The sequence below is a fragment of the Silene latifolia genome, chromosome 11 (genome assembly GCF_048544455.1).
Source record: "Silene latifolia isolate original U9 population chromosome 11, ASM4854445v1, whole genome shotgun sequence".
Taxonomy (NCBI): Eukaryota; Viridiplantae; Streptophyta; class Magnoliopsida; order Caryophyllales; family Caryophyllaceae; genus Silene; species Silene latifolia.
In genome coordinates this window covers 54,522,149-54,538,153 of record NC_133536.1, presented here as the reverse complement: position 1 = coordinate 54,538,153, position 16,005 = coordinate 54,522,149, and the positions used below count along the sequence as shown (strand labels likewise).

General features: G+C 36.9%; 1 non-coding gene across 1 annotated transcript; it reads right to left on the bottom strand.

Annotated features, from left to right (window-relative positions):
• Positions 1–3,658: 3,658 nt before the first annotated feature.
• Positions 3,659–3,765, bottom strand: LOC141615535 (small nucleolar RNA R71). Its single transcript, XR_012529952.1, has one exon. It is a non-coding gene; the product is annotated as a small nucleolar RNA R71 (small nucleolar RNA).
• Positions 3,766–16,005: the final 12,240 nt, after the last annotated feature.

Here is a 16,005-nt window from a genome sequence, read left to right as displayed (position 1 = left end):
CGATAGCGGCCTCTACTAATGATTAGGGAAGTTATCTATACTCGATATATTGTCGATTATATGCATGCAATGCAACATCCAACGTTTTAATCCTAACATGTGAGAATTAGGCTATGTCGGTGAACAAGTAATTTAGCATACAATTGATGTCGAAGTTGAGATTTAAGTTCAATTACATGTGAAGACATACAAGCAATACGATAAATGAAATACAATAAAATTACAATAGAAAATTACAATAATTACATTGGATTAATTGATTTATGTCGAAAATACATTTAAAACGGATAATTTGGGAAAAAATGAATAAATGAATTAACGAACAGAAATTAGGGTGATAATACGAATAATAGTAAATTAATGCGTAACTAATTAAACTAGGTCAAGGCAGAACGGAAGTTCAGAGACAAAAATCAACCTGGAACCGGCGCAGCAGAGCTGCGCCCTCTGGAAAAGGCGCAGCAGTCGCTGCGTCTGTTCCAAGGCTGAGTTCTGGCTGTGAAGCCGGAACTGCAAATCGTTAACATTCGTTGGTGATTTTAATGATTGATTATGATATTTGACTAGGATAGAAGTGATTTAATACATTAATTACATGCGAATGAGTCATAAAAGCAATAAAACATGGATAAAGCCGAATGTGAATGAATTACTTACATGAATGAAAGATTGATTAGTGACATGGGTGAACTAAACGAATTAATTAGATTAAATAGGTTATTAAAGATGAATTAATGATGAATATGATAAACAAAAGATACAAATATGTCAAAGATCGAATTCCAGAGAATCAATATGAACAAATCGAACCTCTAAAAATCGAATTTGATTTTAATGACGAAAACCCGCAAATATTGGTTATAAGGGATTTAATTCGGGATTTAACGATGAATTAAATACTAATGAATGATAAACAACATGTTAATTATTATGTTCAAATCGTTATATCAATTGAAGAACGAACGAAAACAAAATAAAAACAAACGAATTAACAAAAGACGGAGGAAGAAGAAGGGAAGCAGGAACTGCGGCAGCCTCACGAAGAGGCGCAGCAGGTGCTGCGTCCCTTCGAAGAGGCGTAGCAGTTGCTGCGTCCTTTCTCGACGTCTGTCCTCTGATAATCCATAAAAAGGATTTTAAACATGGTTTTACAAATCGGTTTTAGAAGTACTTTCGACATAAATCTTACAACATGATTACAAAAAGTAAATAACAATAAATAAAGAAGGATTTACACCCTCAGACTTACGTGTTTGACGAAACGAGATGAACTAAGTTTATCTTCTAGTGATGCTCGACTTGAATGTAACGAAAGTGCCCTCGTAAGAGGAAAACGATATAAGATTAATTAAGTTGATTATTGTGGAGTTGGTCAAATTGGTCGGTCATGCAAACGAGGCTGGTACTCAGAAGGATCCGAGCTTACGTGGTCGAATGTTCAAGCACGTAGACGCCAAAAAAGTAAGAACGTGGTCTAGAATGCAAAGGGAGAAGAGAAGGGCGGACACTCGCGTGAGAATATGAGGAGCGAAGGCTCCTATTTATACTAATCACGTGAAGGAATTAGGGTTTTCGGAGAGACTTTGGAAGTGAATCTCGAAAAGATATGAAAAGATACGAAAAAATACGCATAAAAGGACCTGGGAAGAGGCGCAGCAGTCACTGCGTCTCTTGGAAGAGGCGCAGCAGTCACTGCGTCTCTTGGAAGAGGCGCAGCACTGCCGCGTCTGTTCCCAGGTGGTTTCCTCCTGCGGAAGAAAGATTTCCGTGTTTAATTTAAGGAATAACGGAATAATCTTATTTTCCTTAATATTTTGTATGAATATTACGGGAAATTCTTTACCAAAGATTAAAAGATTGTGAAATATGGGATAGAAATATCCGGAACATTCCAGAACATTCTGACTCGGGATTTAGCGGTTATCAGAAAATGAAGACGGTTTTAGGCTCGGACTCCAAATGTACTCTAATTACTGTCAAAACAATCGTATCGGCGCGTAGATGACAACTAAGAGGTAGACATCAGTGTTTGAGCAATCACTTGACGATAAACTTACGAACTATCACAAATCGTTCCGCGTACCAAACATGCGGCCCAATCATCACCGGGTGGTTTGCGGGAGGTGCAGAAATAAGGTATCTACAATAAGTTCTCTTCCATTAAGGTATTTCTAATTCTAAGTTTGCAATTTCACATTACTAATTTAGTTACCACATAGTTTACAATTAAGTACTTCATTTTACATTAGAACTATTCCTTTTACATGTTATATTATCTAATCCATATAAATCATACAACCATGTTTAGCATTTCTTATAATTTAGTTTGCAATTTACATTTTAGTATGAGTAGCTAAATTTCCTAGTCTAAAGGCTAGGGGAGCCATGCAAAATCAAATATATAACATGCTTAAATAGGTTGATAATAATATTATTCAATTGTTTCCATCACATGTTTGTATTGTTACGTTTAATCTTTGGTTATCGGCCGTAATCGTAGATTAAGTTTGTTCATTCGTTCTAAAGTCGAGAGGCACGGAATTGAATTAGACTAAGTGTGTGGTAGGACGACCTAGTCATGGACGAGAGTTTCTCTAGGACCCGGTCTAAGGTTGATACTAATGTCGTAAGGTGGGTATCTCTAAACCTAAACAATTGACAAAATTATTAGTCCCGAATTTACCATGTTCATATGTTCACCTTTGCATGAGTGACCCGAACCCTTTAGACTCTCTTTTATTATATAATTTACATCATAATTTTTATTAATCATCAACCAAACAAACCAAACCCAAATCGAAGTCGACCTTGATAAAAATCTACCCATAGCAATTCACGACGTAATTCCCGTTTCCTTGTGTTCGACCCCTATTACTACATTAATTTGTGTCTAGGGAAATTATCTTTGCATAGGTACACGATAGCCTATCAAATTTTGGCGCCGTTGCCGGGGAAACGGTTTTATTGCATTTTGAATTGTCGATTTTTATCTTGTTTTCCTTTGTCTTGGGGAACACTTGTTCCTTGAGACCGTTACTTATCACTTCTCTAGAAATTGTTGTCTTATGCTCAGGTCCTCACGCAAGGGAGAATTGCTTTCACTAGATTCCGATCCCGAGAGAACCTTTAGGAGAAGACGACGTTTTGGAAGGAAGTGAAAGAGGCCTCTTCTCCCGTACAAGCCGAAAGTGCTAGAAAGTCTTACTTAGACGATCTAGAAGCCCTTGAAGAGGAGGAGGTTTCAAGTTCATCATCTCCACCATCACCACCATCTACTACCAAAAAGATGGTGAAAATTTTCGATCACTCAAATCCCACCGCGGCCATGCTTCCGGCCAGTATCACAACTACTCAAATCACCGCGCCGGAATTCGAGATCAAACCGGCTTTCATTAGCCTTGTGGAGAGGAAGCAATTTGGGGGAAGTCCTTTGGAGGATCCCAATTTGCATGTGCAAAACTTTTGTGACTATTGCTCCATGATCCGTCAAACGGGCGTCACTCAAACCCAAATAAGGGAAATACTTTTCTCTTTCTCTCTGAAGGACAAGGCCAAGCTTTGGATCAATAGCCTTGACCGCACCGCCATGGGAATCACCAATTGGGAAACTTTGGCTCTAGCCTTCTATCAAAAGTTTTTTCCACCGGAGAAAACTCAAACTTTGAGGAGCCAAATTACCGGATTCCATCAACAAGCTCTTGAGAGCTTATATGAGGCTTGGGAGAGGTACAAAGAGCTTCAAAGACAATGCCCACATCATGGGCTAGATGATTGGTTTCTAGCAATAACTTTATACAATGGATGTTGTGCCGAGTCCCGAAGGATTCTTGATTCCTCCAACAATGGGAGGTTTGATCAAATTGACACCGACCTTGCTCATGCCATGATTAAGTCTATGGCGGTTCATGATGCACAATATGTCAATTTCCGAGTTGTGTCATCCAAAGGTAAATAAGAATCCTCCAACAACTCCGTTTTGCTAGCTCAAATTGCCTTGCTTCAACAACAATTGGCGGAAAGAGATGCTAAAGATTCCCTTCAACAACTCAATGTCGTGTCTTCAACAAGTCAAATCATCATTTGTGACGGTTGTGGAGGAGCGGATCATTATGCCACTCATTGCCGATCCCCCATTGAAGAGGTAAATGCTTTTCAAGCTCTAAGACAAAGTTCATATCCATCAGGTATATTTTCCAACACTTATAACCTGAATACAAAATTCCATCCGAACTTGTCTTACACTAGCAACAATGTGCTTAACCCATAACCCCTACCACAACAAAATGCCTATGTTCCTCAACAACAAAAGTATATCCCTCCACCGGGTTATTAAAATCAACAAAGGCCCCCACAAAACAATTACAAACAAAATCCACCACAAAATGCCCAACAAAATAATCAAGGAGTTGGTAAGCTCGAGGGCATGATAGTCCAAATGCAAATGGAATTATTGACTCAAATTCAAAAGAATGATCAAGCTCATAGTGTCGTGGTCAAGATGTTGGAACAACAAGTGGCTCAACTAGCCGCTTCTAATTCTAAAAGGAAGACCGGTCAATTTCCTCCCCAAGGTGAGCAACCACACGAGACCGTCAATTCTATCTCCTTGAGAAGTGGTACAAGCTATGATGGGCAATCCATGACTTTGGATGATTAGGTGGTTGTTCAAAAGGCCAAGCTTGGGGGAAATGATAAAAAGAAGGTTAGTGAAGAACCTTTTGTTAGGGACCGTGTACCATTTCCCCACCGGTTGTTAATGCTAAAAAGGAAGAGCAAGCTTGATGCGAAAGTTGTTGAGCACCCTATGCCTAAGGAAAGTGATGAGGTAACTGTTGAAGAAGTCGCTCCTAATGCTAAGGAGAGTGATGTCGTTTCAAAGAAGGCGAGTGTTCCCAATGAGAAAGAGAAAGTGAAAGATGTGGAGGATGCTCCTCCAAAGGAAGTTGTTCAAGTACCATTTCCCCATCGTCTAGCAAAGCATAAGGAGGAAGGTAAGTTCGGTAAGTTTTTAGAAGTTTGTAAGAATTTACAAGTCACCGTCCCATTTTTAGAATTGCTTACCCAAGTCCCCTCTTATGCAAAGTTTATGAAGGAGATTCTCTCAAAGAAGCGATCCTTCAATGAGGTTGAGACCATTGCTTTCACCGAAGAGTGTAGTGCACTCTTACAAAATAAGTCTCCTCCGAAACTTAAGGACCCCGGTAGCTATTCTATTCCTTGCACTATAGGCACATATACCATTGATAAGGCCATTTGCGACCTAGGTGCTAGTGTAAGTGTCATACCCTATTCTCTTTGTGAGAAACTTAACATGGGTGCTTTAAAATGCACAAGTATCACCTTGAAAATGGCGGACCATTCTTTAAAACGACCCTTAGGTGTCTTAGAAGATGTACCCGTCAAAGTTGGCAAGTTTTTCATACCCGTTGACTTCCTCATACTTGATATGGCCGAGGACTCACAAACCCCAATTATATTGGGTAGGCCATTTTTACGCACCGCGGGTGAGCTAATTGATGTGAAGAATGGGAGGTTAACATTTGAAGTGGGTGATGACCGGGTCTCCTTTAGCAAAAACAACACCATTAGAAGCCCAATGTTACAAGAGTCTTGTTATTTATTTAGCATTGTGGACTCTTCTTATGCCTCTAATACGCTTGGATCCTCACTAACGGATCCGTTGGAGGACGATATGGGTGTTGTTTGCTTTGTAGGTGATGATGCTAAGGGCGCTATTGCTAAGAGTGGAAAAAAGAAGAAAGAGAATTTTTATTTGAAGAATTTCAAATGGTTGCGGAATGCAAAAGGAGCTATGAAATGGAGCTTGGTTGGTGGCAAGTTCAAGAACAAAACTTGATCAAATAGCTTCTTACGTCGTGTGGGACGTTAAACCAGCGCTTCTTGGGAGGCAACCCAAGCTTTTTATTTGTTTTTATTTATTTTTCTGCAATTTATTGTTTTTCATAGATTAGAAATAAAATGTTCGACTTGACGATGTTTCTTTTTGTGATTTTTAGGTGAAAAATGAAGGGAGAAGAATTAGAAGTAAATTTTCCACGCTTCCCCATGCAAGAACCCTGTTCGAGGACGTGGTTTTCAATAATGAAACGGAAATTAATCAAACACGGAAGCAAGTCAAAAAGCCGAAGAGGCAGTCAACCCCGATCGGGGTCGTGGTTCTGTGATTTCCTGGCCTTTGCTTTATACGGGTAAAAATAAAAGAGGGGTATAGAATTCTTTCGATCATTTTCACACTCGATGGTATTTTCTCTTCTTTTCTCTTCCATATTTCTCCAATTTTTCACCTTAATCTCAAGGAAACATCTACATCCCCCGAATTCATGTTAGCTTGGGGGAGGCTAGCAAGTTGAGTAAGTTTTTAATTGCTTTGCATTTTAGTTTAGGTCTTGCAACCCATTAAACATACCCTCTAGTCCTTCTTGTTTTGTGCTTTGAGCCATTTTGATGGTTTGATTGGGTAATTTGAATTGTTGGCACATTGATGACAATGTAATGTTTAGCTTGGGGGGAGATTGCATTTACATATAGTGTAGTTTTGCATGTAGTGTAGAAAATTTGAAAATTTTTTAGAGAAATTTTTGCTTTGTGCTTGCTTGTAGCCTACTTTCCTCTTTGCTTATCCTAATAATGGCTTGTTGCTAATGATTTATTCGTTAATGATGGGATATTAGCTACATGGGGATGTCTTGACATAGTAGGTGGGAGATGGAGAATGAACCGAATAGGCTTGATCCTGACTTGTGGCAAGTTACAAAATGGTTAGGTAGAGCCTCTTTTTGACCGATGCATCCATATCCGGTCTCTCTTAGGTGAGTGTAGGTCTCCTTATGATGTGTGTTTCATCAAAACGCACAAGTATGGTTCTCATGTAATCTCTTTGTAAGCATGCATTCATTTGTTATAGCATTTTGGAGCCATTCACATGATTATAATTGCTTTCTTGACCCCTTCACAAACATTTTCCCTAGCTATATTATAACTTGCCTACCTTGTTGAGCTAGTAGCTTTGTTTGGTCTTGTTTGGGTGCTCAATTGGGATTTGTTTCAAAGTTTGGATAATGCTCAAAAAAAAAAAAAAAAAAAAAAAAAAAAAAAAAATTGCGCAAAATTGAAAGAGAAGAATGATGAAAAGAAAAGATGAAAAATTAAGAAAAAAGTTGAGGAAAGAAAAGAAAAAGCATGAAAAAAAAGAAGTATGCATTGAAAAGAAAAAAAGAGAAGAAGAAGAAGAAGAAGAAGAAGAAGAAGAAGAAGAAGAAGAAGAAGAAGAAGAAGAAGAAGAAGAAGAAGAAGAAGAATAAGAAGATGTGAGAAATTCTCATGCATTATTCATATTATTTTGGAGAATTTTCTTATGATTTGAATTGAAAATTGGGTTAAAATAGGGATTGAGCATCCTTGCATTTTGGTAGTTGCTAGCTTGACTTAGCTCCACATTACCATAACTCTTTTGTTCCCCTTTCTTACCCATGTTTATTTGCCTTCTTCCTACCCACTTGGCTTCTTTATCATGCTTACTTTTGATTGTCTTTGCTTGCTAGTTTTGACACGTTACCATATTAGATTGCGGGCACATTGTTATAAGTTGAGGATAGTTGAGTGTTCATTCACAAAATTGTCCTTTCACATATACAAAGTTGAGTGCCCCGTGAGAGTCCATAAGTTCGAAGATCATGGAAGAGCTTAAAGGTTCATTCAAAGTTTTCTATGCTACGCCGTCGTGTAAATCTCATCCATGTTTTGCTTTATCCCTTGCCCATGTTGTTTCGGGTTTTTAAATCATTATACTTAGCTTGTTTGGGATATTGCAATTGATGGGATTTGGTTTCTTGCTTGGGGACAAGCAAGGGTTTAGCTTGGGGGAGTTTGATAAGTGCATATTTTACATACTTTCATCCCCTATATTAGCTCTATTTTATTTGTTATTTAGCACTTATCATAGTGTCATAAGCTAATATTTGTTGTTCTAGTGTATTTGCTTGTCTTAACATGTTTTTGTAGGAATCTAAGCATTTAGAGGCTTTTTCCTATCATTTTGTACACTAAGTCCACTAAGCTAAACAAGACCTAATATTGGACTAGCATGGAAGTGTTTGAATGGGTGTTTGCATGAAGATTTGTTGGATTGAAGTGAGAATTACAATTGAAGCCTAATGCAAAAGTCAAAGCCCAATGTTCAAGTCCAAGTCAAGGTGGAAAGTATAAGATTCCAACATGCTTAGGATACTTTTTGGGAGCTCTAAACATGATAGATGAAGCATTTACCCGGGTGCATTAAGGATCATTTATCTCAAACATTGGATTCCTTCAAGCATTAAACAAGAATTTAAGCCAAAATACCCGGATAACCACGACCCCGATCGGGGCCGCCCAAACCCCGATCGGGGCCATATGCTCATTGATTTCTTACGTTTTGCTCTTCCGCTCCTATAAATAGGAGAGGTATTCCAAGGATTTAGGCATCTCATTTTCACGTCCAAGTTTACTTACAATAGCCTCAAGCATTATATTTTCTCTCATTAGTTTTCTCATTTTAATTTACAAGTTGTTAAGCATTCAATTAGTTAATCTTTCAACATTTTGTACTACAAACTATTGTTCAAGCATTTGATATTCAAGCATTTGGTTATTGTTATTTGTTCTTCCATATAAGTTCTCTTCCATTAAGGTATTTCTAATTCTAAGTTTGCAATTTCACATTACTAATTTAGTTACCACATAGTTTACAATTAAGTACTTCATTTTACATTAGCATTATTCCTTTTACGTGTTATATTATCTAATCCGTATAAATCATACAACCATGTTTAGCATTTCTTATAATTTAGTTTGCAATTTACATTTTAGTATGAGTAGCTAAATTTCTTAGTCTAAAGGTTAGGGGAGCCATGAAATATCAAATATATAACATGCTTAAATAGGTTGATAATAATATTATTCAATTGTTTCCATCACATGTTTGTATTGTTACGTTTAATCTTTGGTTATCGGCCGTAATCGTAGATTAAGTTTGTTCATTCGTTCTAAAGTCGAGAGGCACGAAATTGAATTAGACTAAGCATGTGTGGTAGGACGACCTAGTCATGGACGAGAGTTTCTCTAGGACCCGGTCTAAGATTGATACTAATGCCGTAAGGTGGGTATCTCTAAACCTAAACAATTGACAAAATTATTAGTACCGAATTTACCATGTTCATATGTTCTCCTTTGCATGAGTGACCCGAACCTTTAGACTCTCTTTTATTATATAATTTACATCATAATTTTTATTAATCATCAACCAAACCCAAATCGAAGTCGACCTTGATAAAAATCTACCCATAGCAATTCACGACGTAATTCCCGTTTCCTTGTGTTCGACCCCTATTACTACATTAATTTGTGTCTAGGGAAATTATCTTTGCATAGGTACGCGATAGCCTATCACCTATCAATTAGGGATTATGTACCTAATTAACACCTAATTATATCCTATAATAAGGGAAACAAATCATATCAAATATATACAAAATATTGACATATTCTAACACACCCCCGCGGTCGAAACGGGAGGAGGATGAACATTGAGACTGTCCTGAAAATCATTAAATAAAATAGAAGGAAGTCCCTTTGTAAAAATGTCCGCGATCTGAGAACGAGACGGAACATGATGAACACGCACGTCACCTCAGGAAACCTTTTCTCGAACAAAATGAATGTAGATCTCAATATGCTTAGTACGTTGATGTTGAACGGGATTACTCGCGAGGTAGATGGCGCTGACGTTATCACAGTAAACAAATGTCGCTTTACCGAATGGGTGATGTAATTCGAGTAACAAATTTCAGAGCCAACATGACTCGGATATGACATTAGCAATGCCATGATATTCGGCTTCGGCACTCGTGCGCGAAATCGTTGGTTGTCGTTTGGAGGACCATGAGACTAAGTTGTCACCTAGGAAAACGCAATATCCACTAGTAGAGCGCCTACTGTCTGGACACCCGGCCCAATATGCATCGGTATACGATGTGAGAGACGTAGGAGGAGATGCAATGAGCCATAAACCGTGACCAATAGTCCCTTGGACGTACCGTAGAATACATTTCAGGGCGTTCATATGAATTTCCAGAGGATTGTGCATGAAGATATACACTTGTTGCACGGCATAGGAAATATCAGGACAAGTGAACGTCAAATATTGTAACGCACCTGCTAAGCTCCGATATAGAGTAGAATCAGCACATGTACTCGTGTTGGCTGTCGAACTCAGCTTCGGTTTAGCTTCAACAGGTGTAGAAGCAGGTTTGCAAGAACTCATACCTGCACGATCAATAATCTCAGCCGCATATTTTTGTTGAGATAGAAATAAACCTTTTGAATGACGAGTGGCACGTATCCCAAGAAAATAATGAAGATAGTCAAGGTCTTTCATGGCAAATTCTCCTCCAAGACGCTCCATGAGGGTAGTTTGAAGTATTTCATTCGAGCATGTGAGGAGGATATCATCGACATATAGTAACAAGAATGCAGTTTCACCTTGAGCATTTCGGTAAATAAACAAAGAGTGGTCACATTGGCTATGTTTAAATCCGAGATATTGGACGAAATCTGTAAAGCGAGTGTACCATGCACGCGGTGCTTGCTTGAGGCCGTACAAGGATTTCTTAAGTAGACATACATGATTAGGGAACCAAGGATCACGATAACCGAGTGGTTGATAACTGTAAACAGTTTCCTGTAGATTACCGTGAAGAAATGCATTTTTGACGTCAAGTTGTTGAATTTCCCAACCATGTGACAAAGCCAAAGAGAGAACCGTGAACCGTAAGGAATGTAATCCGTGACCTCCATTCATAGAATAAGATGTACAAGTTTGGAGCAGATTATCCTGCCTATCAATTAGGGATTATGTACCTAATTAACACCTAATTCTATCCTATAATAAGGGAAACAAATCATATCAAATATATACAAAATATTGACATATTCTAACACCTTGACTAATTGAGAAACAAACAGGTATTAATGAACAAATTCTAAAAACTATCAGTCCAAGTATCATATATATAAACTTCATATTGGTTTTATTTTCCTAAAAAAAAGTATTTTATTAATTAAATACTCTTTTGTTCTTATGTCAATATTATGTTAACGGGAATTATTTGTTGGTCATGCGGAATACATAAAATCTTAGACATGAACGATGTAGTATATGTCTATATTCCATTTTATTATGAAATTTATCACACATTATTTTAATATCCGTGCAACGCACGGGCAAGAAAACTAGTCCTACATATAACGGCGCTATTTACCCCGTTTTAATCTTTAAGGCGGATATGCCCGTGTTAAGAAAGACTAACGGAATTATCAACTGATAAAATATAAGAAATCACATAATTCAAACAATCTAGCCAAACTACTACACTGAGTCTCAATATTAAGAACATCAACTTTCCATTCAGAGCATATGCAGCATATTCCGTGGCACAGGAAGCAAAAAGTCCAGTGGCAATTTGAACACGATATATAAGACTTGATAGTGGTCTTGAGATCATTATATGCAACTCGATACTCTAAAATTCAATATTTTCATTCCTATGTGCTTGTAATAAGCGACAATGATGCATTCTCGATAAGATTATTTTCAGTTGTTTGGCCTTAATCAAAATAAATCCTAGCTTAATACTAACAAAATAGCGAGTGGTAAGTCAGGTATCGAAACCACCGGGAAGCGATAATAATCTATTTGCTAATGTCTAAGTTCGTCTAAAAGTAACCAATTTTGTTGGGGGTTTTGTTTGTATGATTTCTAATAACTAAATGGAATAAAAGTAAATAAGACGAATTCAATAATAATAAAAGAGTCTAGGGATCGGGTTCACCAGGTAGTCATCCAAGGGTAAGGTTTAATTCATTGATTGAGCAATTTATATTATTAAAAGTCATATGTTCGGTCGACTCTAATATGTCTTTTTAGATGTAAACTTAACATGCAATCGCTATCATTAAGTTGGTCTAATTCAATTATCGTGGCCTATACTAGTCTTAACCCGTTCGGTGAAAATCCTAGTTTATGCAAGACTAATTAACTAATTATGATCAGTAATCAATTAACTAGATGTAAGACGATAATTAAACAACAATCAAAAGCAATTTAACAATCAATTCATAAGTTAACCCTTTTATAACAACCTAGATCCCCTTCCACCGTAGATTAAAGGCTTAGGTACTCATACTAAAGGGAAGAACAACAATAGCAATAATAAGAAACATGATTAATAATAATAAAAAATGAATAACGATTGAATAGTAATAGTTGAGGAAAGATTAATAGCAATACCGTAATAATAATGAAGAACAAGCTTAGAAAATCCGAACAATAAACTAAACTAAACTAAGAGTTTTTTTATAGTTTTTAGAGTAGTTCTACGAAACTAGGTAAAATAAGACGTAAAATAAACTAGGGTACGATTTGGGTATTTATAATAAAACATAACCGACTTGAGAAAATTGCAGAGAATACTGGAAATTAGGGGTTCCTTGATTGAGCCTACTCTTACTCGATCGATTAACCAACTTCCTCGATCGAGCCTGTGTTTAGTTGATCGAGGAATCACTCTGTTTCTGCTCTTTTCTTTGTGTTGTCTTCCTAACTTCTCTTCCTTTATTCTTATGGATTCTCGTGCCATACTTCATGTATTCCTTCATGCCCACTCCGCGATGCCCATTTCATTCCTTTGCTCCTCAAATGCATCATTCCTGCATTAAACATCAAATAGCGGAAGTATCGACATTCTAACATAAAAGGCATGTAAATAATATAATTTAACACGAAACCGTATCAAAAGTAATTAAGGGGAGGCATAAATATGTATATAATAATGACTCATCAAACTCCCCCAAACCATCTCTTTGCTTGTTTGTCCTCAAGCAAAGCATCACACATTACAAAAGGCAATCATACAAATGGCGAACAAATAACTCAGAGCTAATGTTGATGCACATACAAATCTCAAGCTCAAGTAATGACCAAACTGTACCAATAAAACAAATTTAAAGGCACGGGTAATAGAAAACGCAGCTCAAGTCTCATGTCACCATACTATAGACAAATGCCAAATACCTTTCGATCTTGCAAGACAAATTAGTCGGATTTTCGCGGATTCACTCATGCACTCATAAGTATGTAAGGGTGAGTTATATGTGAACATAGAAAGAAGTAGAAACCCTCACTCAACTTATGAAACATGCATGCAATCTAATGTGATAGAGATTTCCCCAACTAGTATGCATCCAATATGTAGACAAAAGCACATGTATCAAGGACAATAAGGGTGGCAAATGGGTTAAAGGGATAGAAATGGTTTGTGCCAAAGCACGTTATGGATATGTGGAGCTAAGACGATAGTCGCAGTGCTAAACGAAAACCAAAGCCAAATCTATGATAACAAATGAATCCAACTTAGAGAAATAATCCTAACTTTACAACACATGAGAGCGAATGAAGTACTCTTCAAATATGCATTAGACTCTAACGACCATCCTTTTGATCCTTGACAAAACCAAATGAAGCAATCAATTTCTTTTCCTTTTTTTTCAATTCTCTTTTTTCTTTTTTCTTTTTCGATTTTTTCTTTCTTTTTTTTTCCTTTTCTTTTTCTTTTGCTTCATATATTTTTTTTTCTTTTTCCAACACAAGGATACAACACAATTGCTAAAAAGTACTTTTCTATATCCACATGACAACAATAAGTCCCAACCCAACCATAATAGCAAAATAGACAAGATAAACAAGCAACTGCGACTGTCCCGATAAGGTAGGCAAATTCTTGGATTGTAGCTCATAGGATATAATTTAAAGTTGGCTACAAGGGTTCAAACGGGCTAAACAAAAGGTGATATAAGGCTTATTTGAACGGTAAGAATCACCTATCCACATATACTTAGTCAAATGAAAGCAATAAAAGTATCAAGAAATCAATGTCACACTTATGCAGTTTGATATTACACATTTCACAAGGAGAAACCACACTCAAGCCTAATTGACAATGAGACCAGTTTATTGATGTTCCTGGCCTAGGAAGCTCTATAGACCTCAGAATTTAAGTAGTTTACCAACATAATTGTGTCAAATGTAATTAGTATAAGGCATGTTAATACGGTCAAGACTCGAGTTATGAGCTTTGTTTTCATGAATAACGGGTCAAAACAATGTACATGGATAACGATATTGGGATTCAAATGCAAAAATAATGCAATTTAACACCATTGTTATTTAATTCACCAAGACTCGACCTAAAACAAAGTAAAAACATGTTTTTGTATTTTGGAATTTTTTAAATTTTTATGGATTTTTGAAATAAATGCACATAACAATAAGTAAATCACAAAACATAAATAAAGCCTCTTCCCCCAAACCTAAATATCACAGTGTCCTCATTGTGACGCCTACAGCATATCAATCACACAGAATTCAAGCAACCTAGGAATGGGAAATAACTAGAGCTAATACAATAAAAGAAACTATAAGGGAAGAGAATACCGAGTAAGAGAATAGGAGTTCCCCCAAACCAGCTACAAATATAGAGGAAAATAACTAACCGCGCAATTCCACATCATCTGGCTACGTTTCTAACCCAAAAACGCTTGGTTACTCAATCGAGTAATGCTAGGCTCGATCGAGTAACTAGTGCACGAACCAGTTTTCTGCATTTAAAACAAATGACCAAATAAATCACAATCAATACAACTTAAAGCACGTAATAGTAAATCAAAAAGTAGAGCATGTGCTACACAAAGACATAAGTAGCACCAATAAATAGTCCAAGCAAAGAAAATAAACGATGAATAAAGTTGATACCGTCGTAGAGTACCAAAGATAAATTTATAGTCCAAACTACTACTATAGATAGCGGCAGTCAGGATCGAACCATAGAGAGGCGATGCAATTAATAGTTGTCTAATTCTAGTCCAAGGTAACAGTTTGAGGGGGGTTTTATTTGAACAATTCTATGACTAAAGGTAATAAAATTAAAACTAAACTAAGGCAGGTAAATGAGCAATAGATGAAAATATATGAAATCAAATATTAAAGGGATGCTAAGATGGTCGGTTCACTGTAGTTTCGACGGCGGCAACTCTAGGTAAACTGTCTTAAACATGTTAGACGGGAAAATAAAAAGTCCTCTCGGTCCAATTTAACAGGTAGCAACCTTTCGGCCTAAGCTACGGGTCCCTAATCTCACTAATACTAACTTTCGTTCGTGATTAATGAAACTCAAAATCTAAATTAACTTATCTCTCGATCTTATTAATTTAGTCGTCTTAATTAAGTAGTCTATTTTCCTCCCCATCTTTCGATCTTATCGGGCCGGTTAATTCCTAAGCATTCAACTAGTCGCGTGCACTCGATTCGTCAAATATAGCAATTAAATTAATTAAAACGGAACTGATCTCACGTGAGCCAGTCGATCGACCAGGTAAGCCAGTCGATCGACCATGGCGCGACTCAGGTCTACCAATTTACACCGCCTACACTACAGGTCCCCTACATCTTAGCACAAAGGGTTTAGCTACTCATGATTATGACAAAAACAACAGTAAGATTAACAAATAAAGCTACTGAATTCATAATAGAATTAACTAAATATTTAACTAACATGAAACGATAATTCGGCTTTGGGAAATCAACACTAGCAATTCTAATCTATGAATAAATAAAGTAAACTGAATAATGGAACCAAAATTACCAGTTGAAAGCAGGAAGAAGAATCCGAAAGCACGAACGAAAGTAAATTGTAATGAATGATTATGAATCCTAATGTTAAACTCGATATTGAACCCTAAATTGCTTCCCTAAAATTCAATCCTCCTCTTCTGAAACCTAAAGTTACGTTACATAGATAGTCTTACGTAACTTTTATTCCAAAAACCTAATTACATTGGGCTTTCTCGTCTTTTAATTTCCGTCAGCTCGTGGGGTGGTCGATCGACCACGGG